This window comes from Hyla sarda, chromosome 3 (assembly GCF_029499605.1).
Source record: "Hyla sarda isolate aHylSar1 chromosome 3, aHylSar1.hap1, whole genome shotgun sequence".
NCBI classification, from domain to species: domain Eukaryota; kingdom Metazoa; phylum Chordata; class Amphibia; order Anura; family Hylidae; genus Hyla; species Hyla sarda.
In genome coordinates, this window is record NC_079191.1 from 141,303,677 (window position 1) to 141,328,765 (window position 25,089).

A 25,089-nucleotide genomic window follows, 5' to 3' on the forward strand; every position below is an offset into this window, starting at 1 on the left:
ACATTTGAAAACCGGCCACTAGGGGTCTCCCTCCTAGTGGCCGGCTGCAGCCTGGCGTGACGTCACGCCTGAAAAAGAACCAATGCGGCCGGGCATCGGTCCTTTTTCATTCAGCCTGTGCTCGCTCCGGCTACTCCTCCCGCACATCGCCGCCACTACCTCCACCGCTGTCCCTGCACGCCCGCTGCCGGACTCTGCAGTAAGTGTAATGGGGGGGGGGGGGGGGGTTGTGATGGAGGGAACGGGGTATGGCGGGGGAAGAGACAGAGGGGACGGGCTAGGGCCGCATGTAACTAATAGTTTATCTACACAGGGTGTCTCCAGCTGTTTCAATACTACAACTCCCAGCATGCCCTGACAGCCAATAGATGTCAGGGCAAGCTGGGAGTTGTAGTGATGAAACAGCTGGAGGCACCCTGTGTAGATGAACTAAGGGCAGAAGTCCCCCCCAGCAGGCATCAGTGACGTGGTGCCTGCTGGGGAAGTCTGCCTGGTAGTGAGCACACTACCAGGCAGACAAAAAGGCATTTTTAATATGGTAAACAAAAAAAATTAAAAGCAGGGAGGGGGTTAGGGATAGATTGGCAATAGGCAGGGACAGAAAAAAAAATAGGATGGTGGGAGCTACTCTTTAATGTTATGCCATGGACAACCTATAAGAAGTTTCTGTAGCTGACAGTGCCCATTTAAATGTTTTGTTGTAGCACAGCCAGCACCAAAAGTTCCCACAGATCCCATAGACTTTGAACTAAACTTAAGGAGACACCATAGTTAGAACATTGAGCCAATGGCATAAAAGAAAACATCCCTGTAATTCGTTGTGAGCTATGATATTAGTACAGAATAATCTTCCAATGTTTCGTCACTGAACCTATAGTACTAAGCAGCTGTGTCTGGCCACAAAGTTAAAGGCCATAAAGTGCATTAGAGAACCGCGGAGTCTACAATGGCGGGCTCCGGTAAGTAGCGCATACGCCGCCTGTACCCTCCGCACTCTCGGTAACGCAGAAGTCTCGGTGTAGCCCTAGTAGACATGTCGGAGCCCCGCACCCCACCGCTCCACAGCTCAGGAGCGGAGGACCGTACAGGCGGCGCGGCTCGCGTTAGTATTCCCCGCTCTGCCTGTGGGATCCCGCACTCCGTCCACAGCGACCAAGGCTGACAGAGACGAACTCTTCGCGACTACCAAATAGGGCGGTAGACCGCGGCCTCATAACTGGAAGCTGCAGGACATTGTGGCGAGACCCCAGGCGCGGTGTGAAGAGGCAGGGGCGGTGGGAACAGGAGGGCCCGCGGCTGCCGTTTTTTAGTCCTCGCTTCCCTGAGCTCCCCCGCCCGCTGAAAGACAACCGGCAAAACAACGAGCGGCACATGGGAGCCCTGACCCGAGTGAATTAGGGTTAGCAGATGTGATTCCCTCCAATTCCCACTGTGTGACAAGCCGACCGGCTCAGGCTTTTATACAGAGCATATGACGTCACTGGTCGGCTTCGAATTGGTGGCGGGAAACTTTCAACCTATAGGGGTGGCGCTACGTGAACACGTGACTAAAAAATCCACAGGTGACGGCACGCCTATACTGTGCTGCGCTGGAAGCTTGGACACTTGCTGTCTGAATGCACTGTGATGTAAAGAGACCATGCGGCGCCATGTTCCTTGGCTCTATGTAGTAGAGAGCATGAGGCGCCATGTTCATTGGCTCTATGTAGTAGAGAGCATGAGGCGCCATGTTCATTGGTTCTATGTAGTGACATAAACAACAAATGTGTAATGAAACCCCAGCCACAGCTCTGCAGAGCATCTGCCCAGTACATATATGAAGCCCTTGCCAGGTAATTTACCTTCTCATCACCATCTTGCCAAAAACAGCATCTTATGACGTATATGGCCATCTCATGTCACATGGCCGCAAGTCACCAGGTAGCCCTAGCCCAGTGTTTCCCAAGCAAAGTGCTTCCAGCTGTTGCAAAACTACAACTCCCAGCATGCCCAGACAGCCGTTGGCTGTCTGGGCATGCAGGGAGTTGTAGTTTTGTTTTCATGTTGTTTTTTTTACGGCATTTACCGTGCAGGATAATTAACCCCTTAACCTCTTAAGGACTCAGCCCATTTTAGCCGGACCCGGCCAATTTTGTTTTTGCACTTTTATTTTCTCCCCTTCTAAAAATCATAAGGCTAGGTTCACACAACGGAATCTTTGGGCAGAATTTCTGCCGGAGATTTAGCCGGCGGCACTAGGACCGCACGCACTGCAGTGCCTTCTCCATAGACGACAATGCATCTCTGGGTAGATCTTTTGGGAGATCTGCTCAGAAATGAATTGACATCTATGGGGACGGCATTGCAGTCCTAGTGCCGCCGGCTAAATCTCCGTCAGAATTTCTGCCCAGAAATTCCACAGTGTGAACCTAGCCTAACGCTTTCAATTTTGCACCTACAGACCCATATAAGGGCTTGTTTTCTGCATCACCAATTGTACTTTGTAATGATATCACCTGTTTTCATAACATAATATGCGGCAAAACAAAAAAAATGATCATGGGTTCTACATTTTGGGGGCTTTAGTTTCTACGCAGTGCAATTTTCAGTGAAAATGAAGCCTTATGTTTATTCTGTAGGTCCATACGGTTACAATTTATGTAGGTTTTATTTTCTTTTACTACTTAAAATAATTATAACTACATGCACCAAAATTAGTATGTTTAACCCCTTAACGACCACGGACGTATATTTACGTCAGTGGCCGGCTCCCGCGATATAACGCATGGTCACGCGGTGACTACGTGTCATATCGGGTCGGTCCCGGCATGTAGCTGAAGCCAGGACCCGGGGCTAATAGTGCGCGGCAGCGATCGCGGTGCCACGCGCTATTAACCCTTTAGACACGGCGTTCAAAGTTGAACGCAGCATCTAAAACGAAAGTAAAAGCTTCCCGGCTACTCAGTGGGGCTGATCGGGACCACCGCAGTGAAAATACGGTGTCCCGATCAGCTGGGACGCGAGCGGAGGGTCACTCACCTTCCTCCGGCGCGTCCGATTGGCGATTGATTGCTCTAAGCCTGAGATTCAGGCTTGAGCAATCGACCGCCGATAACACTGATCAATGCAAAGCTATGGCTTTGCAGTGAACAGTGCTGGAAATCAGCGTATGCAATGTTATAGCCCCCTATGGGGCAAAAAAAATTTTTAAAAAAAGTTAATAAATGTGATTTAACCCTTTCCCTAATAAAAGTCCAAATCACCCTCCTTTTCCCATTAAAAAAAAAAAAACATGTAAATAAAAATAAACATAAACATATGTGGTATCGCCACGTGTGTAAATGTCCGAACTATAAAAAAAATATCATTAATTAAACCGCAGGGTCAATGGCGTACGCGCAAAAAAAATCCAAAGTCCAAAATAGCGTATTTTTGGTCACTTTTTATATCATGAAAAAATGAATAAAAAGCAATCAAAAAGTGATCAATCCAAAAATGGTACCAGTAAAAACTTCAGATCACGGCGCAAAATATGAGCCCTCATACCGCCCCATACGCAGAAAGAAAAAAAAAGATATAGGGGTCAGAAGATGACAATTTTAAACGTATACATTTTCCTGCATGTAGTTATGATTTTTTCTAGAAGTACGACAAAATCAAACCTATATAAGTAGGGTATCATTTTAACCGTATGGACCTACAGAATAAAGATAAGGTGTCATTTTTACCGAAAAATGTACTACGTAGAAACGGCAGCCCTCAAAAGTTACGAACTGGCGTTTTTTCTTCAATTTCGCCGCACAATGATTTTTTCTCCTGTTTCGCTGTAGATTTTTGGGTAAAATGACTGATGTCACTGCAAGGTAGAATTGATGGTGCAAAAAATAAGCCATAATATGGATTTTTCGGTGCAAAAGTGAAATGGTTATGATTTTTAAAAGGTGAGGAGGAAAAAACGAAAGTGCAAAAACGGAAAAACCCGTGGTCCTTATGGGGTTAATATATATAAATATATGGGACCAAAAATGCACAATATTGGACTTTGGTATTTTTTTACGTGTACGCCATCGACCGTGAGATTTAACTAACCTTATATTTTAATAGTTCAGACATTTACGCACGTGGCGATACCACATATATTTATGTTTATTTTTTATTAAATTATTTTATTTAAAAAATGGGAATTGAAGGGTGATTCAAACTTGTTTTAGGGGAGGGGCTTATTCACATTTATTAACTTTTTCTTTTTTACACTTTTTGCTATTTTTTTTTTGTCCCCTTAGTGGGCTATACCATGCAATTATTTAATTGCATACACTGTTCAATGCTAAGCTTTGGCTCAGCATTAATCAGTGTTATCAGTGCTCTGCTGCTCTAGCCTGCCATGGCTGGCTGGGAGAATCAAATCCCCGATCAGACGGCGAGGAAGCAGGTAAGGGCCCTCTCGCCGTCCTCTTAGCTGATAGGGACATTTCACCAAGATGGTCCCAATCAGCTCCGCTGAGCTGTTGGTATCTTTTTTAACATTACAGATGCTGTGATCGCCCAATCGGGGATGTCCACCATTAACCCTGGGTCCAGGCTGTTGATAGCAGTCATGACCCACCGGGTATGAAGCGTGCTCAGCTCATGAGCATTCTTCAAGCATCAGTATCGGGAACAGGGCGTTTTTTTTTAAATCAACTGGTTCCAGAAAGTTAAACAGATTTGTAAATGACTTCTATTAAAAAAATGTTTACCCTTCCAGTACTTTTTAGCAGCTGTATGCTACAGAGGAAATTATTTTCTTTTTGAATTTTTTATTTGTCATATCCACAGAGCTCTCTGCTGACACCTGATGCCCGCATCAGGAACTGTCCAGAGCAGGAGAAAATCCCCATTGCAAACCTATGCTGCTCTGGACAGTTACTGACACGGACAGAGGTGTCAGCATAGAGCACTGTGGACAAGACAAAAAAGAAATTAAAAAAGAAAAGAATTTCCTCTGTAGCATACAGCTGCTAAAAAGTACTGAAAGGGTAAAGATTTTTAATAGAAGTCATTTACAAATCTGTTTAACTTTCTGGCACCAGTTGATTTAAAAAAAATAAATGTTTTCCACGGAGTACCCCATTAAGTAACGGGTTAAGGACACAGCCCAAAAATGTTTTTACTTTTTTTAAATTTTTGTTTTTTCCCCTTTGCCTTCTATAAATCATAACTTTTTTTTATATTTCAGTCCACAGACCCATATGATGGCTTGTTTTTACCATGACCAATTGTACTTTGTAATGACATCACTCATTTTACTATAAAATGTATGGCAAAACCAACATTGAAAAGAAAAACGCAATTTTGCTAATTTTGGAAGGTTTCATTTTTAAGCTGTACACTTTTTACGGTAAAATGACTTGTTTTCTTTATTCTATGAGTTAATTAAAATGATACCCATGTTTAGATACTTTTCTATTATTGTACTACTTTAAAAAAAAAAACTAAAGGGGCGCTGTCAGATACAAAACCTTTTAATATGTTATGCATCTTGGCAAAACCTTAACCTTTCTGATATACTTAATAAGAAAATTTGATTTCCTTTTTATAGAAATCATGGCTTATAAAATCATGGCTTTGTCCAAGCTGAAGCACAGGCATGGACAAAGCCCAGTAAGTGAGAGTGGGCTAGCATTCCTCTGTGTCTGATAGGACAGGAGAGAGCACAGAGGAATCCTATCAGACAGGAGAGAGCACAGAGGAGACCTATCAGACAGGAGAAAGCACAGAGGAGTCCTTTCAGAAAGGAGAGAGCACAGAGTGTCACGATCCCGGCTGGTAGGAGGTGGATCCTCTGTGCCAGAGAGGGATTGGCGAGGACCGTGCTAGTGGACCGGTTCTAAGTCACTACAGGTTTTCACCAGAGCCCGCCGCAAAGCGGGATGGTCTTGCTGCGGCGGTAGTGACCAGGTCGTATCCACTAGCAACGGCTCAACCTCTCTGACTGCTGAAGATAGGCGCGGTACAAGGGAGTAGACAAAGGCAAGGTCGGACGTAGCAGAAGGTCGGGGCAGGCAGCAAGGATCGTAGTCAGGGGCAACGGCAGGAGGTCTGGAACACGGGCTAGGAACAAACAAGGGAACGCTTTCACTAGGCACAAGGGCAACAAGATCCGGCAAGGGAGTGCAGGGGAAGTGAGGTATAAGTAGGGAGTGCACAGGTGGAAACTAATTAAGCTAATTGGGAAGATTGGGCCAGGCACCAACATTGGTGCACTGGCCCTTTAAATCGCAGAGACCCGGCGCGCGCGCGCCCTAGGGAGCGGGGCCGCGCGCGCCGGGACAGGACCGACGGAGAGCGAGTCAGGTACGGGGACCGGGGTGCGCATCGCGAGCGGGCGCCACCCGCATCGCGAATCGCATCCCGGCTGGAGGCGGGACCGCAGCGCACCCGGTCAGTGGATCTGACCGGGGCGCTGCAACAACGAGGATGAGGCGAGCGCTCCGAGGAGGAACGGGGACCCGGAGCGCTCGGCGTAACAGTACCCCCCCCCCCTTGGGTCTCCCCCTCTTCTTGGGGCCAAAGAACCTGAGGAAAAAAAACTCAATTTTTTCGTGATGAGGTCCGATGCACATTAGGAAGGGTTCCGTGCGGTAACGCACGAGACAGTCCAATTTTTTATTGTAAACACAATTGATGTAGAGGGGTCTGGCGAGACTGGTCACAGGGACGTTGAACCTGTTGATAAGAGAGGCCAAAAAAAAATTTCCTGCAGATCCGGAATCCAAGAAGGCCATAGTAGAGAAGGTAGAGGCAGATATCCGCACAGGCACAGTAAGGCGTGGAGAAGCAGAGTTGACATCAAGAACTGTGTCACCTTTGTGCGGAGTCAGCGTACGTCTTTCCAGGCGGGGAGAACGGATAGGACAATCCTTCAGGAAGTGTTCGGTACCGGCATAGTACAGGCAAAGATTCTCCATGCGGCGTCGTGTCCTCTCTTGAGGTGTCAAGCGAGACCGGTCAACTTGCATAGCCTCCACGGCGGGAGGCACAGGAACGGTTTGCAGAGGACCAGAGGAGAGAGGAGCCGGGGAGAAAAAACGCCTCGTGCGAACAAAGTCCATATCCAGGCGGAGCTCCAGACGCCATCCGGAAAAACGCATGTCAATGCGAGTGGCAAGATAAATGAGTTCATGTAGGTTAGCAGGAGTCTCTCGTGCGGCCAGAACATCTTTAATGTTGCTGGATAGGCCTTTTTTAAAGGTCGCGCAGAGAGCCTCACTATTCCAGGACAACTCGGAAGCAAGAGCACGGAACTGAATGGCGTACTCGCCAACGGAAGAAACACCCTGGGCCAGGTTCAGCAGGGCAGTCTCGGCAGAAGAAGCTCGGGCAGGCTCCTCGAAGACACCACGGACCTCAGCGGAATCCATGGCCGGACGCTGCGGAGGAGTTGCAGGAGACGGCGGAGGAGATGGTTGTTGCAGTTGCAGCTGCTGTGTCAGTGGCAGCAGCTGCTGTAACTGTGACTTCAGTTGCTGTTTCACGGAGGACAAGTATGCCAGCTGGTGATTTTGTTGGGTGATCATCGTGAAAATGTCGGCAAGACTTGACAGCGGCACCTCAGCGGAATCCATGGCCGGATCTACTGTCACGATCCCGGCTGGTAGGAGGTGGATCCTCTGTGCCAGAGAGGGATTGGCGAGGACCGTGCTAGTGGACCGGTTCTAAGTCACTACAGGTTTTCACCAGAGCCCGCCGCAAAGCGGGATGGTCTTGCTGCGGCGGTAGTGACCAGGTCATATCCACTAGCAACGGCTCAACCTCTCTGACTGCTGAAGATAGGCGCGGTACAAGGGAGTAGACAAAGGCAAGGTCGGACGTAGCAGAAGGTCGGGGCAGGCAGCAAGGATCGTAGTCAGGGGCAACGGCAGGAGGTCTGGAACACGGGCTAGGAACAAACAAGGGAACGCTTTCACTAGGCACAAGGGCAACAAGATCCGGCAAGGGAGTGCAGGGGAAGTGAGGTATAAGTAGGGAGTGCACAGGTGGAAACTAATTAAGCTAATTGGGAAGATTGGGCCAGGCACCAACATTGGTGCACTGGCCCTTTAAATCGCAGAGACCCGGCGCGCGCGCGCCCTAGGGAGCGGGGCCGCGCGCGCCGGGACAGGACCGACGGAGAGCGAGTCAGGTACGGGGACCGGGGTGCGCATCGCGAGCGGGCGCCACCCGCATCGCGAATCGCATCCCGGCTGGAGGCGGGACCGCAGCGCACCCGGTCAGTGGATCTGACCGGGGCGCTGCAACAACGAGGATGAGGCGAGCGCTCCGGGGAGGAACGGGGACCCGGAGCGCTCGGCGTAACACAGAGGAGTACTATCAGACAGGTGAGAGCACAGAGGAGTCCCATCAGACAGGAGAGAGCACAGAGGAGTCCTATCTGACAGGAGAGAACACAGAGGAGTACTATCAGACAGGAGAGAGCACAGAGGAGTCCTTTCAGAAAGGAGAGAGCACAGAGGAGTCCTAAAAGACAGGATAGAGCACATAGGAGTCCTATCAGACAGGAGAGAGCGCATATGAGTCCTATCAGACAGGAGAGAGCACAGAGGAGTCCTTTCAGATTGGAGAGAGCACAGAGGAGTCCTATCAGACAGGAGAGAGCATAGAGGAGTACTATCAGACAGGAGAGAGCACAGAGGAGCCCTATAAGACTGGAGAGAGCACAGAGGAGCCCTATCAGACAGTAGAGAGCATAGAGGAGCCCTATCAGACAGGAGAGAGCACAGAGGAGTTCTGTCAGACAGGAGAGAGCACAGAGGAGTACTATCAGACAGGTGAGAGCACAGAGGAGTGCTATCAGAGAGGAGAGAGCACAGAGGAGTGCTATCAGACAGGAGAGAGCACAGATGAGTCCTATCAGACAAGAGAGAGCACACAGGAGTCCTATCAGACATGAGAGAGCACAGAGGAGTACTATCAGACAGGAGAGAGCACAGAGGAGTCCTATAAGACAGGAGAGAGCACAGAGGAGTCCTATCAGACAGGAGAGAGCACAAAGGAGTACTATAAGACAGGAGAGAGCACAGAGGAGTCCTATCAGCCAAGAGAGAGCACAGAGGAGTCCTATCAGACAGGATAGAGCACAGAGGAGTCCTATCAGACAGGAGAGAGCACAGAGGAGTCCTATCAGACAGAAGAGAGCACAGATGAGTCCTATCAGACAGGAGAGAGCACAGAGGAGTGCTATCAGACAGGAGGATATCAGACGGGATATGATAGAGACTTTTAAATACATAAAGGGAATCAACATGGTAAAGGAGGAGAACATATTTAAATGAAGAAAAACTTGTATGAATTTGAAAGGAAGCCTAATAGTTAAAAGCCCAGCAGCTTAACCACTCTACATATACACAATCTCTCATACGAGAGTAAACATGTGTCCTGTGCCTGCTGTGCTACAGGAACTGGTGGGTGGATGAACTGCTGTCATTAAAACTTGAAATGAACTGCCTCCTGGGCATTGGTTTTCATATATCAAGCAGGAGAGCACACAGAGAAGTACTACCAAAGAGGAGAGATCACAAAGGAGTACTATCAGACAGGAAAGAGCACAGAGGAGTCCTATCAGACAGGAGAGAGCACAGAGGAGTGCTATCAGACAGGAGAGAGCACAGAGGAGTACTATCAGACAGGAGAGAGCATAGAGGAGTACTATCAGACAGGAGAGAGCACAGAGGAGCTCTATCAGACAGGAGAGAGCACAGAGGAGCCCTATCAAACAGGAGAGAGCACAGAGGAGTACTATTAGACAGGTGAGAGCACAGAGGAGTCCTATCAGAGAGGAGAGAGCACAGAGGTGTGCTATCAGACAGGGGAGAGCACAGAGGAGTACTATCAGATGGGAGAGAGCACAGAGGAGTACTATCAGACAGGAGAGAGCGCAGAGGAGTCCTATCAGACTGGAGAGAGCACAGAGGAGCCATATCAGACAGGAGAGAGCACAGATGAGTACTGTCAGACAGGAGAGAGCACAGAGGAGTCCTATCAGACAGGAGAGAGCACAGAGGAGTCTTATCAGACTGGAGAGAGCACAGAGGAGTCCTATCAGACAGGAGAGAGCACAGAGGAGTCTTATCAGACTGGAGAGAGCACAGAGGAGTCCGATCAGGCAGGAGAGAGCACAGAGGAGTGCTATCAGACAGGAGAGAGCACAGAGGAGTGCTAGCCCACCCTCACTTACTGGACTTACAAATTACAAATAGATTACAAATCGCGGGTCGCCATTGGTTGCTATGGCAGCAGGAGGTCAGATCATGACCTCCTGTCTGCCTGCTAGGGAAGCCTGTGAGATCCAGCCATAGGCTGGATCGCTCAGGCTGTAGTGTGTGCAGGTCATCAGGTTATACTGTGCTGTGGTACAAATGTATTGCAGCATAGTATAACCTGTAAAAAGTGAAGAAAAAAATTAATAAAAGTATGAAGTGTAATAAAAAATAAAAAAAATGCCCCTTTCCCAATAAAAGCCCTGTATTATCATCATAAAAACAAACAAGACACAAATCATATACATATTAGATATTGTCACTTCCATAATGACGTGTACTTTAAAGCTATAATGTAAATTATCCCGCATGGTGAACGCCTTAAAAAAATACACAAAATTCGCCAATTTTGATACAAATAGCGGTATAAAAAAAATCAAAGGTAGCGTGTATCACAAAAATGATACCAATATAAAGTACAGCTTGTCCCGCAAAAAAATAAGCCCTCACTCGGACGAAGAATAAAAAAGTTACAGCTGTCGGAACATAACACAAAAAAGGGAAAAATAGAATTCTGCTCAGAAAAAGGAAAAAGAACATAACAAGCGATATAAAATGGGTATCGCCATAATTGTACCGACCCACAGAATAAATATAACATCACTTTTACTGCACAGTGAACACCATAAAAATATAATAAAATAAAAAACGCCAAGTTTTTCACAAAAAATGCTTCATGTGTCAACAAAAATGCACCACTTATGTAAAATACAACATGTCACAAAAAAACTATCTCAGAATCGCTCAACTCAGAAAAAGCATTCTAAAGTTACCATTTAAAGAGATACATATCAAATTAAAAAAAAAGGGACTGGTCATTATGGTAAAAAAATAGGTCCATCCTTAACCCCTTAAGGACATAGGGCGTATCCATACGCCCCCGTTTCCAAGTCCTTAAGGACCGAGGGCGTATGGATACGCCCTGAGCATTTCCGGCCCCCACCGCTAGCCGGAGGGGAGCCGGAGCCGGATGCCTGCTGAAATCGTTCAGCAGGCATCCCGGCATATCGCCCAGGGGGGTCATTATGTCCCCCCATGTCGGCGATTGCCGCAGATCGCTGGACAATTCAGTCCAGCGATCTGCGGCAGATTCCGGGTTAATCGGGTCTCCAGTGACCCGATGACCCGGAATTACTGGCTGATCGGGGCCGTCAGAGACGGCCCCGAACAGCCAGAGCCAGCAGGGGTGAGGTGGCACTGGTGCCACCTCACGATCGCCCTGATTCGTCGGCCGGATTACCGGCCGACCAATCAGGGCGCCTGCTGCGGGTGTCACTCCCGCAACCCGCTCCGCCCCTCTTCCGGAGGACGTGAGCGGGTGCGGGAAGACGACCCCCGGTGCTGGGGACCCCGATCCCCGGCGTCCCTGTTGGGATCGGGGCCCCAGGAGCAGCGGCGGCGGCGGAGACGACGAGGGACTGACCTGTGCGGCTGGATCGTTGGAGGTGAGTGACAGCCTCCTGCTGTTGCTTAGCAACAGCTCCCAGCATGCAACAAGGGCATGCTGGGAGCTGTAGTTATGCAACAGCAGGAGACAGACCACCACAACTTCCAGCATGCCCTTATGGGCATGCTGGGACTTGTAGTTTTGCAACAGCTGGAGGCACATTCTTTCTATGGGAAAGTGTACCTTCAGCTGTTGTCTAACTACAACTCCCAGCTTGCACAATCAGCTAAAGTGCATGCTGGGAGTTGTAGTGGTGCATCTGGTGGTTGCATAACTACAACTCCCAGCATGCCCGTTGGCTGTCGGTGACTGCTGAGAGTTGTAGTTTTGCAACAGCTGAAGGCACACTGAGTTAAGTAGTAAACCAGTGTGTCTCCAGCTGTTGCATAACTACAATCCCCAGCATCCCCAGCCAATGTAGTATGCCTCTGGCTGTTGCATAACTACAAGACCCAGCATGCCCTTCCGCTGTCCGTACATGCTGGGGGTTGTAGCTTTTGCAACAGCTGAAGGCACACTGGTTGCAAAACACTGAGTTTGTTACCAAACTCGGTGTTTCACAACCTGTGTGTCTCCAGCTGTTGCAAAACTACAACTCCCAGCATGCACTGATAGACCGTACATGCTGGGAGTTGTAGTTTTGCAACAGCTGGATGTTAATCCCCCCCCCCCCCCCCCAATGTGAACGTACAGGGTACACTCACATGGGCGGAGGATTACAGTAAGTATCCGGCTGCAAGTTTGAGCTGCCGCAAAATTTCTGTCGCAGCTCAAACTGCCAGCGAGAAACTACTGTGAACCCCCGCCCGTGTGACTGTACCCTAAAAACACTACACTACACTAACACAAAATAAAATAAAAAGTAAAAAACACTACATATACACATACCCTACACAGCCCCCCTCCCCTCCCCAATAAAAATGAAAAACGTCTGGTACGTCACTGTTTCCAAAACGGAGCCTCCAGCGGTTGCAAAACTACAACTCCCAGCATGCACTGATAGACCGTACATGCTGGGAGTTGTAGTTTTGCAACAGCTGGATGTTCCCCCCCCCCCCCCCCAATGTGAACGTACAGGGTACACTCACATGGGCGGAGGATTACAGTAAGTATCCGGCTGCAAGTTTGAGCTGCGTCAAATTTTCTGCCGCAGTTCAAACTGCCAGCGAGAAACTACTGTGAACCCCCCGCCCGTGTGACTGTACCCTAAAAACACTACACTACACTACCACAAAATAAAATAAAAAGTAAAAAACACTACATATACACATACCCCTACACAGCCCCCCTCCCCTCCCTAATAAAAATGAAAAACGTCTGGTACGCCACTGTTTCCAAAACGGAGCCTCCAGCTGTTGCAAAACAACTACTCCCAGTATTGCCAGATAGCCACTGACTGTCCAGGCATGCTGGGAGTTTTACAACAGCTGGAGGCACCCTGTTTGGGAATCACTGGTGTAGAATACCCCTATGTCCACCCCTATGCAATCCCTAATTTAGGCCTCAAATGCGCATGGCGCTCTCACTTTGGAGCCCTGTCGTATTTCAAGGCAACAGTTTAGGGCCACATATGGGGTATCGCCGTACTCGGGAGAAATTGGGCTTTAAATTTTGTGGGGTATTTTCAGCTATTACCCTTTTTAAAAATGTAAAATTTTTGGGAAAACAAGCATTTTAGGTAAAAAAAAAAATTTTTTTTTTACATATACAAAAGTCATGAAACACCTGTGGGGTATAAAGGTTCACTTAACCCCTTGTTACGTTCCCCGAGGGGTCTAGTTTCCAAAATGGTATGCCATGTGTTATTTTTTTTGCTGTCCTGGCACCATAGGGGCTTCCTAAATGCGGCATGCCCCCAGAGCAAAATTTGCTTTCAAAAAGCCAAATGTGACTCCTTCTCTTCTGAGACCTGTTGTGCGCCAGCAGAGCACTTTTCACCCCAATATGGGGTGTTTTCTGAATCGGGAGAAATTGGGCTTCAAATTTTGGGGGGTGTTTTCTGCTATTACCCTTTTTAAAAATGTAAAAATTTTGGGAAACCAAGCATTTTAGGTAAAAAAAAATAAAAAATTTTCACATATGCAAAAGTTGTGAAACACCTGTAGGGTATTAAGGTTCACATTACCCCTTGTTACGTTCCCCGAGGGGTCTAGTTTCCAAAATGGTATGCCATGTGTTTTTTTTTGCTGTTCTGGCACCATAGGGGCTTCCTAAATGCGGCATGCCCCCAGAGCAAAATTTGCTTTCAAAAAGCCAAATGTGACTCCTTCTCTTCTGAGACCTGTAGTGCGCCAGCATAGCACTTTTCACCCCCATATGGGGTGTTTTCTGAATCGGGAGAAATTGGGCTTCAAATTTTGGGGGGTATTTCCTGCTATTACCCTTTTTAAAAATGTAAAAATTTTGGGAAACCAAGCATATTAGGTAAAAAATAAAAAATTTTTTTTACATATGCAAAAGTCGTGAAACACCTGTAGGGTATTAAGGTTCACATTACCCCTTGTTACTTTCCCCGAGGGGTCTAATTTCCAAAATGGTATGCCATGTGTTTTTTTTTTGCTGTTCTGGCACCATAGGGGCTTCCTAAATGCGGCATGCCCCCAGAGCAAAATTTGCTTTCAAAAAGCCAAATGTGACTCCTTCTCTTCTGAGACCTGTAGTGCGCCAGCAGAGCAATTTTCACCCCCATATGGGGTGTTTTCTGAATCGGGAGAAATTGGGTTTCAAATTTTGGGGGGTATTTTCTGCTATTACACATTTTAAAAATGCAAAATTTTTGGGAAACCAAGCATTTTAGGTAAAAAAAAAAATTTTTTTTTACATATGCAAAAGTCGTGAAACACCTGTGGGGTATTAAGGTTCACTTTACCCCTTTTTACGTTCTCTGAGGGGTCTAGTTTTAAAAATGGTATGCCATGTGTGTTTTTTTGCTGTTCTGGCACCATAGGGGCTTCCTAAAGGTGACATGCCCCCCAAAAACCATTTGTCGCTCCTTCCCTTCTGAACCCTCTACTGCGCCCGCTGAACAATTAACATAGACATATGAGGTATGTGCTTACTCGAGAGAAATTGGGTTTCAAATACAAGTAAAAATTTTCTCCTTTTTACCCCTTGCAAAAATTCAAAAATTGGGTCTACAAGAACATGCGAGTGTAAAAAATTAAGATTTTGAATTTTCTCCTTCACTTTGCTGCTATTCCTGTGAAACACCTAAAGGGTTAATACACTTATTGAATGTCATTTTGAATACTTTGGGGGGTGTAGTTTTTATAATGGGGTCTTTTATGGGGCATTTCTAATATGAAGGCCCTTCAAATCCACTTCAAACGTGAGCTGGTCCATGAAAAATAGCGAGTTTGAAAATTTTGTGAAAAATTTCAAAATTGCTGCTGAACTTTGAAGCCCTCTGATGTCTTCCGAAAGTAAAAACTCATAAATTTTATGATGCAAACATAAAGTAGACATATTGTATATGTGAACCCAAAAAAAATATATTTTGAATATCCATTTTCCTTACAAGCAGAGAGCTTCAAAGTTAGAAAAATGCAAAATTTTCATTTTTTTCATCAAATTTGGTGATTTTTCACCAAGAAAGGATGCAAGTTACCATAAAATTTTACCACTAAGTTAAAGTAGAATATGTCACGAAAAAACAATCTCGGAATCAGAATGATAACTAAAAGCATTCCAGAGTTATTAATGTTTAAAGTGACAGTGGTCAGAATTGCAAAAAACGCTCCGGTCCTTAAGGTGAAAAAGGGCTCGGTCCTTAAGGGGTTAAAGGGGTATTCCGCCCCTAGATATCCTTTGTCTGATCGCTGGGGTCCTGCCGCTGGGGACCCCTGGGATCTCGGCTGCAGCACCCCTCTGTCATTACTGCACAGAGCAAACTCGCTCTGTGCGTAATGACGGGCGATACAGGGGCCGGAGCAGCATCGTGACATCACGGCTTCGTCCCTCGTGACGTTACGGCCCACACCCTTAATGCAAGTCTATGGGAGGGGGCATGAAGGCCGCCACGATGCTTCGGCCCCTGTATTGCCCGTCATTACGCACAGAGCGAGTTTGCTCTGTGCAGTAATGACAGAGGGGTGCTGTAGCCGAGAGCCCGGGGGTCCCCAGCGGCGGTACCCCCACAATCAGACATTTTATCCCCTATCCTTTGGATAGGGGATAAGATGTCTAGGGGCAGAGAACCCCTTTAAGGGGTTAAAGAAAATATTTCATCGGCCTCACCTGCACTAACCTGTACAGACAGGTAGTACAGGTGACACTGATGACAACGGTACTTACCTGACCCCGTTCCGTGCTGTGGTTCTCTGGCAATCCTCTTCAGTATCATCAGCTCCGGGCGCATTTTGGAGCATGGGCGAGGCTTAGTGACGTCACAGCTGCTGTTCTCTGCTGGGTCCCTCTGCTAGCAAACAGCAGCGATGACATCACTAAGTTCCGCCCATGCTCCAAGTAGGGAGCTGATGATACTGAAGAAGATTGCCAGAGAACCACAGCACGGAACGGGGTCAGGTAAGTACCATTGTCATCAGTGTCACCTGCACTACCTGTCTGTACAGGTTAGTGCAGGTGACACTGATGACAGATTTCCTTTAAACTTTTTGTTTTTTATAAAACGAGTATGTTTAAAATTGCCCTATTTTGACAACCTATAGCTTACTCATTTTTCTGTATACAGGACAGTATGAGGGCATATTTTTTTGCGCTGTGATATGTAGTATTATCGGTACCAATTTTTGCTGGAAGGCAGACCAGAGAATAAGACCCCGGGATGAAGGCCAGAGCAGGTGATGGGACCTCCGTCCACCATCTTGGATGATTGTATCCCTGCGGCCGTTCCACGGGCGATTGGATCATTGATTACAAGTGCCGCATTGCCGCAGATGCCGTGATCTGTATTGATCAAGGCATCTGAGGGGTTAATGGCAGATATCAGTCTCTGATGTCCGCCATTACCGGCGGGTCCCTGGCTGCTGATAAGAGCCGAGACCTGCCGTGCATGATGCGAGCTCCGCTTTGGTACTTGCATCATGTACAGGATGTAAATGTACTTCTTGGTGCATTAAAGGGGTACTCCGATGGAAAAAAAAAATCAAATAAACTGGTGCTATAAGATTAAACAGATTTGTTAATTACTTCTATTAAAAAATCTTAATCCTTCCAGTACTTATCATCTCTTGTATGCTCCAGAGGAAGTTGTGAAGTTCTATTTTTTTAGTCTGACCACAGTACTCTCTGCTGACTGTTTGTGTCAGGAACTGTCCAGAGTAGGAGCAAAGCCCCATAGCAAACGATTCCAGCTCTGGACAGTTCCTAACACAGAGAGAGGTGTCAGCAGAGAGCACTGTTGTCAGACAGAAAAGAATTTCACAACTTTCTCTGGAGCATACACGAGCCTCCAGTGCCGCAGCCGGAGTTCTAAATGATAGGGGCTAAGATGCCTAGGGGCAACATTATCATTTAATAGTACAAGTATATACAAACATGGCAATACCTTTTACAAACATGGCAATACCTATTATGTATAGGTTATGTTTTTTTGGGGGGGTAGTATGGGGCCGTATTGGACATGGGGCATTTATTTTATTTTTAGTTCACTTTATTTAGTTACCGTATATACTCGAGTATAAGCCGACCCGAATATAAGCCGAGGCCCCTAATTTCAACCCAAAAACCCAGGAAAAGTTATTGACTCGACTATAAGCCTAGGATGGGAAATACATCATCACCGCCTGTTAATCCCTTCATCAGTGGTCTTCAACATCTGCGGACCTACAGATGTTTCAAAACTACAACTCCCAGCATGCCCGGACAGCCGATGGCTGTCCGGGCATGCTGGGAGTTGTAGTTTTGAAACCTCTGGAGGTCCGCAGGTTGAAGACCACTGCGGCCTTCATCATCATCCAGACACCCCCTTTAGTTTTCTACTCACCTCCCCTCGGTGGGAAGGAAGGGTGAGCTGGTCCGGGCCATCTATGCTGCAGGGACCGTCCGGTGGGGAGGGTTAGTCGTTTCAGGCTGTCCATCTTCACCGGGAGGCCTTCTTCTTCGCTCCGGGCCGGACTAGTGTTGTTGCCTTGACGACGATGCACAGGGACGTTCATGCGCAGGGACCTCCCAGACCAGCTCACCCTTCCTTCCCACCGAGGGGAGTTGAGTAGAAAACTAAAGGGGGGTCTGGATGATGACGAAGGCCGCAGTGGTCTACAACCTGCGGACCTCCAGATGTTTCAAAACTACAACTCCCAGCATGCCGATCGCTGTGCGGGCATGCTGGGAGCTGTAGTTTTGCAACATCTGGAGGTCCGCAGGTTGAAGACCACTGAGAAGGGATTGACAGGCGGAGAGTTCACTCGAGTATAAGCCGAGGGGGGCGTTTTCAGCACGAAAAATCGTGCTGAAAAACTAGGCTTATACTCGAGTATATATGGTATTTATTTATTCATTTATTGAAAAGCCTTTTATTTTTATACTTTTTAGGCTAGAATTCCACTGAGGATTTTCAGGCAAAAACGCCGTAAAAACACCCATTTTGCCGCACATTTTTTTTTTCTGCAAAAAAACGCTGTTTCCAGATGTTAGCTGCAAATCAATAGTAAACTGCAAAATGCCAGATCCACTTGGCGTTTTTCAGTTTGGCGTTTTTTTTTAATCCTTTGGGCGTTTTTCAGCTATTTTGGGTTCAGAGGTTGGTTTTCAAAAATGCCCTCCAAATCCTAGTTTGGCATTTTTAATCGGGAAAATCTTGGCGCTTTCCTCCCATAGATGTCTATGGAAGTGAAAAACGCCAAGAAAAACGCCATGTGGGTTTTAACTTTAGTATTTTTTCAGTCTGTTTTTATTCTTTTTTGGACTTAAGTGATCCAAAAAAGTGATGGAGATACCTTTTTTAATACAATTTCGTAGGGTGCTATTAAAAAATAATAATAAAAAAGATACAATAGTGATGGAAAAATTGTATTTAACAAAAATTATCTTTTTTATAACAACATTTTTATAAATTTTTAAACAGGGATCAATTTATGTGGGTGGGCAGGGCACAAAAAATGTAGCCGACAATAATAAAAATGTAGTGTGTGTGTTTTTCACTTTTCTTTTTTTTTTAGGTGGTTCTACTATTCCCAGCATGGAACACACTGTTCCATGATGGGAGTAGTAGTTCCTGTACTATTTGACAGATCGCCCGGGTTCCGTTACGATCCTTCTGTATAATTTATAGATGCGGCCGGCCGCTCTTCTATGGTCCCCTGCACTGCCGTATATATACACCTATTCATATTTCCCGCAGAGAGCTGTGATTGGCCAGATGATTCCAGCCAATCACAACTCTCTGGGAAATATGAATAGGTGTATATATTCGTGTAGGTGTATATATACGTGTAGGTGTATATATACGTCAGTATATATACGTCAGTGCAGGGGACCATAGAAGAGCGGCCGGCCGCATCTATACATTATACTGGAGGATCACAGCGGGTGTCAGGAGTGACATCTGCTGTGATCTTTCCTTAACTGCAAGTACTACTGCTTCCAACATGAAACACACTTTGCTTCATGCTGGGAGCTATAGTACCTGCATTAATAGACAGATAGCAACAGGTGTCAGAAGTTACACTCGCTGCAATCTGTCTATCAATGCAGGTACTACCGCTCCCCACATGGAGCAGAGTGTTCTCCATATTGGGAGTAGTAGTACCTGTAGTTAAGGACAAATCACAGCAGGTGTCACTCCTGACACCCGATGCGATCGTCCTATCTATTGCAGAGATGCAGATCGGCTTTCTCCTGCGCTCCACATCTCTGCACTATACTGCAGCCGGCCACTCACTCATTCATATTTCCCTCTGAGAGCGGTGAGTGGCTGCCACCATCTGGCCAATCCCCACTCTGGGCGGAAAATATAAATGAGTGATGTGTATTCTATTCACATCACTGGCCGGCCGGAGTACAGAGCAAAGATCTGAGCGCTGTATAGAGCAGCTCCGCATCTCTGCTATAGATAGGATGATCACATCGGGTGTCAGGAGTGACACCCTGGGTGGTCAGTCTATTAGTACAGGAACTACTACTCCCATCATGGAACAGTCCGCCTGGAATTTCCAAGTCAAAATGTTGGGCAGAAATTCTTAATATGAACGGGCTCTTAGCGTTTAATAGGGAACTGGCCATTGAAATTGATCTGTTGGTATCCTGTGACAGAAAGCATAAAACACTGGCCCTCATTTACTATTTTAAACCCGACCTCTTTTGTCGGGTTTTTTTGTCGCATCTTTGTCTGTGCCATGTCGCAGACATCGTGCGCCAGTCTGCGACACTATGCGACATTTTTTCCCGACAGACCCGATGTGGATTCTCCCAAACCCGAAAAAGGGGCGTTACCCGACATTTCTGAGTTTTCCCACGTATTTATTAAGGTTTCCAACCCGAATTTGTTGAATTGTTGTGGATTTTTTCCCGACAGCTCAGAGGAGTTGGAAACCAAAACCTACAAAACCCACGTGCGACAAACAAGATGCGACATAATAATAAATACCAGGGAAAAAAGCAGTCGGGTAAGAAAGCAACATAGACTTACAACCCGATTTTGTTAGTAAATGAGGGCCACTGTGTGAACCTGGCCTTACTACTGAGCTCAAGGTGTTCTTTGTGAAAGCATAACCCACAACAGTGGTCTCCAAACTGAGGCTCTCCAGCTGATGCAAAACTACAACTCCAAGCATGCCCGGACAGCCGTTAACTGTCTGGGCATGCTGGGACTTGTAGTTTTGCAACAGCTGAAGGTCCACAGTTTAACCCTATGGGGACCGAGCCCATTTTGACCCTAAGGACCAGAGCATTGTTTTCAATTCTGACCACTGTCACTTTAAGCATTAATAACTCTGGGATGCTTGTACTTATGAATTTGATCCCGAGATTGTTTTTTCTTGACATATTCTACTTTATGAGTGGTAAATTTTCGTCTATAATTGCAAAATTTCATGAAAAATTTAAACATTTTGCATTTTTATAAATTTGAAGCTCTCTACTTGTAAGGAAAATAGACATAAGAAATAAATGATATATTGATTCACATATACAATATGTCTACTTTATGTTTGCATCATAAAGTTGAAATGTTTTCACTTTTTGAAGACGCCAGAGGGCTTCAAAGTATAGCAGCAATTTTCCAATTTTTCAAGTAAATTTCAAAATCTGAATTTTTCAGGGACCAGTTCAGTTTTGAAGTGAATTTGAGGGTCTTTATGTTAGAAATACCCCATAAAGGACCCCATTATGAAAACTGCACCCCTCAATGTATTCAAAATGACATTCATTTTTTAACCCTTTAGGTGTTTCACAGGAATAGCAGCAAATTGGAGGGGAAAATTCTAAATCTTAATTTTTTTACACTAACATGTTCTTGGAGACCCATATTTTTTATTTTTACAAGGGGTAAAAGGAGAAATAGCCCCCAAAATTTGTAACCCAATTTCTCTTGAGTAAGGAAATACCTCATTTGTGGATGTAAAGTGCTCTGGGGGTGCAGTAGAGGGCTCAGAAGGGAAGGAGCAACAATGGGATTTTGGAGAGCGAATTTTGCTGAAATGGTTTTTGCAGGGCATGTCACATTTAGGAAGCCCCCAAGGTGCCAGAACAGTAAAAAAAAAAAAAAAAAACCACCCCTCATGGCATACTATTTGGGAAACTACACCCCTCAAGGAACGTAACAAGTTGTATAGTGAGCCTTAAAGGAGTAGTCCAGTGCTTAAAAACTTATCCCCTATCCTAAGGATAGGGGATAAGTTTCAGATCGTGGAGGGTCCAACCGCTGGGGCGATCTCCTTTACGGGGCCCCGGCTCGCTGGCCAGATAGCGGGTGTCGACCACCGCATGAAGCGGCAGCCGACACGCCCCCTCAATACAGCGCTATGGCGGAGCCGGAGAATGCCAAAGGCAGCGCTCCGGCTCTGCCATAGAGTTGTATTGAGGGGGCGTGTCAGCCGCCGCTTCGTGCGGTGGTCAACACGCCCCCTTCCCGCGGAGATCCCCGTACAGGAGATCGCCGTGGGCCCCAGCTGTCAGTCCCCCGCAACCTGAAACTTATCCCTTATCCTTAGGATAGGGGATAAGTTTTTCAGCACTGGACTACTCCTTTAACAACCCACAGGTGTTTGATAAATTTTCAATAAAGTTGGACATGAAAATGAAAATTATTATTTTTTTCACTAAAATGCTTACCACAAATTTTACATTTTCACAATGGGTAATAGGTAATCTTCACTGCTGCCTCTGTGGCTGCCTCCACTTGCCTGCTGGTCCTCCCCTGCTCCACTTGCCAGTCCCCGCCAGTCCCAGCGTGCCCAAGGTACCTGCCACCATCTTCCCCTGCTCTGTCTTGGCTTCCAGGGGCAACAGGTCTCAGGACTCCCCCAGTCATTGTCACGGGATGCCTGCTGAATGATTTCAGCAGGCATCCCGCTCCGGTCCCGGCCCGGAGGGGACCAAATTCCCACGGGCGTACAGGTACGCCCTTGGTCCTTAGGTACCAGGGAACAAGGGCGTACCTGTACGCCCTTCGTCCCCAACAGGTTAACCCCTTAACGACCACGGACGTAAATGTACGTCATGGTGACGTGGTACTTAGAGCACCATGACGTACATTTACGCGCCACCATGATCTGTGCTCGCGTCATGCCCGGCAGGTCCCGGCTGCTATTACTGCTGGTAATGGCAGATGTCCGCCATTAACCCCTCAGATGCCTTGATCAATACAGATCACGGCATCTGCAGCAGTGCGGAACTTTGAATGGATGATGCGGCAGCGCTGCGGGCGATCCGATCATCCAGCATGCCGGCCGGAGGTCCCCTCACCTTGTTCCGGCCGTCTCCCGGGGTCTTCTGCTGTGGTCTGAGATCGAGTAGACCAGAGCAGAAGATGACCGATAATTCTGAGCTGAGCAGTGCTGTGTCCTATACATAGCACTGAACAGTATTAGCAATCAAATGATTGCTATAGATAGTCTCCTCTGGGGACATAAAAAGTGTTAAAAAAAATGTAAAATAAAAAATGTGAAAAATCCCCTCCCCCTATAAAAAAAAGTAAAATGGACGTTTTTCCCATTTTACCCCCAAAAAAGCGTAAAAAAAAAAAATTAATACAAATATTTGGTCTTGCGTAAAAGTCTGAACTATTAAAATATACTGTTAATTATCCCGTACGGTGAACGGCGTAAGCGTAAAAAAATTTTTTTAAAGTCCAAAATTGCTGCTTTTTTGTCACATTTTTTTCAAAAAATAAATTATTCAAATATTTATAAAAAGTAAAACCTAAGCAAAAGTGGTACTGATAAAAACTGAGCCCTCATATCGCCCCATATACAGAAAAAATTGAAAGTTATAGGTGGTCAAAATAGGGCAATTTCAAACATACTAATTTTGCTAAAATGGTTTGAGATTTTTTTTGAGCGGTACAATTATAGAAAAGCATATAACATGGGTATCATTTTAATCGGATTGACCCACAGCATAAAGAAAACATGTCATTTTTACCGGAAAGTGTACAGCGTGAAAATAAAACCTTCCAAAATTTGCTAAATTGAGGTTTTCTTTTCAATTTTCCCACATAAATAATATTTGTTTGGTTGCGCCATACATTTTATGGTAAAATAAGTGATGTGATTACAAAGTACAATTGGTGATGCAAAAAACAAGCCCTCATATGGGTCTGTGGATGGAAATATAAGAGAGTTATGATTTTTAGAAGGCGAGGAGGAAAAAACTAAAATGCAAAAATATAATTGGTCTTGTCCTTAAAGGAGAACTCCAGAGTATAAAAATTGTCCTTCATACTGCCGGCAGTAAAAAAAATAAACATGTACATACCTTCCTCCGCTCCCCCGTGGCCTCCGGTAACCGGCTTCGGTCTCCGCCGTGATCCTCTTACTGGTTGCCGGTGGTCGGAGAGTCATACTGCGCTCAGCCAATCACCAGCCGCAGTGAAGTCCCGGCTCGGCCGGCGATAGGCTGAGCGGCAGTGTGACGTTTTCGGCCCTGGCCGCAGGTGCCGGTGTAGTGAAGAATTTTGTGTCCTGAAGCGTTCTCACACTGCCGCTCAGCCTATCGCCTGCCGAGTCGGACTTCGCTGAGGCTGGTGATTGGCTGAGTGCAGTATGATTCTCCGACCACCGGCAACCAGGAAGTGGATCGCGGCGGAGACCGTAACCGGTTACCGGAGGCCCCGGGGGAGCGGAGGAAGGTATGTACATCTTTATTTTTTTACTGCCGGCAGTATGGGCGACAATTTTTATACTCTGGAGTTCTCCTTTAAGGCCAAGATGGGCCTGGTCCTTAACCCCTTAAGGACCAAGGACGTACCGGTACGTCCTTGGTCCTGCTCTCCTGATATAACGCGGGGTTACACGGTAACCTCGCATCATATCACGGAGGGCCCGGCGTCATAGTGAAGCCGGGACCCGCCTCTAATAGCGCACAGCGCCGATCGCGGCACCGCGTGCTATTAACCCTTTAGCCGCGCGCTCAGAGCTGAGCCGCGCGGCTAAAACCAAAAGCGAAAGTTGCCGGTTAGCTCAGTGGGCTGTTCGGGATAGCCGCGGCAAAGTCGCGGCATCCCGAACAGCTTACAGGACAGCGGGAGGGCCCCTACCTGCCTCCTCGCTGTCCGATCGCCGAATGACTGCTCAGTGCCTGAGATCCAGGCATGAGCAGTCAAGCGGCAGAATCATAGATCACTGGTTTCCTATGAGAAACCAGTGATCAATGATAAAGATCAGTGTGTGCAGTGTTATAGGTCCCTATGGGAGCTATAACACTGCAAAAAAAAAGTGAAAAAAAAATTGAATAAAGATCATTTAACTCCTCCCCTATTAAAACTTTGAATCACCCCCCTTTTCCCATAAAAAAAAAACACAGTGTAAATAAAAATAAACATATATGGTATCACCGTGTGCGGAAATGTCCGAATTATAAAAATATATCATTAATTAAACCACTCGGTCAATGGCGTTCGCGCAAAAAAATTCCAAAGTCCAAAATAGTGCATTTTTGGTCACTTTTTATATCATTTAAAAATGAATAAAAAGCGATCAATAAGTCCTATCAATTAAAAAATGGTACCGTTAAAAACTTCAGATCACGGCGCAAAAAATGAGCCCTCATACCGCCCCATACACGGAAAAATAAAAAAGTTATAGGGGTCAGAAGATGACAATTTTAAACGTATTCATTTTCCTGCATGTAGTTATGATTTTTTCCAGAAGTACGACAAAATCAAACCTATATAAGTAGGGTATCATTTTAATCGTATGGACCTACAGAATAATGATAAGGTGTCATTTACACCGAAAAATGTACCAC

General features: G+C 46.3%; 1 protein-coding gene across 2 annotated transcripts in view; it reads left to right on the forward strand.

Annotated features, from left to right (window-relative positions):
• Window positions 1–1,577: 1,577 nt before the first annotated feature.
• The window catches only part of MYNN (myoneurin), a 43,983-nt gene continuing 20,471 nt past the window's right edge, over window positions 1,578–25,089 (forward strand). The window contains exons 1-2 of one of the 2 annotated variants that reach the window (XM_056565117.1): window positions 1,578–1,832; window positions 16,415–16,523. The gene's annotated coding sequence lies outside the window, so the exon portion shown is untranslated. The remainder of the gene's footprint in view (window positions 1,833–16,414; window positions 16,524–25,089) is intronic. The other variant, XM_056565116.1, reaches the window with a different exon arrangement.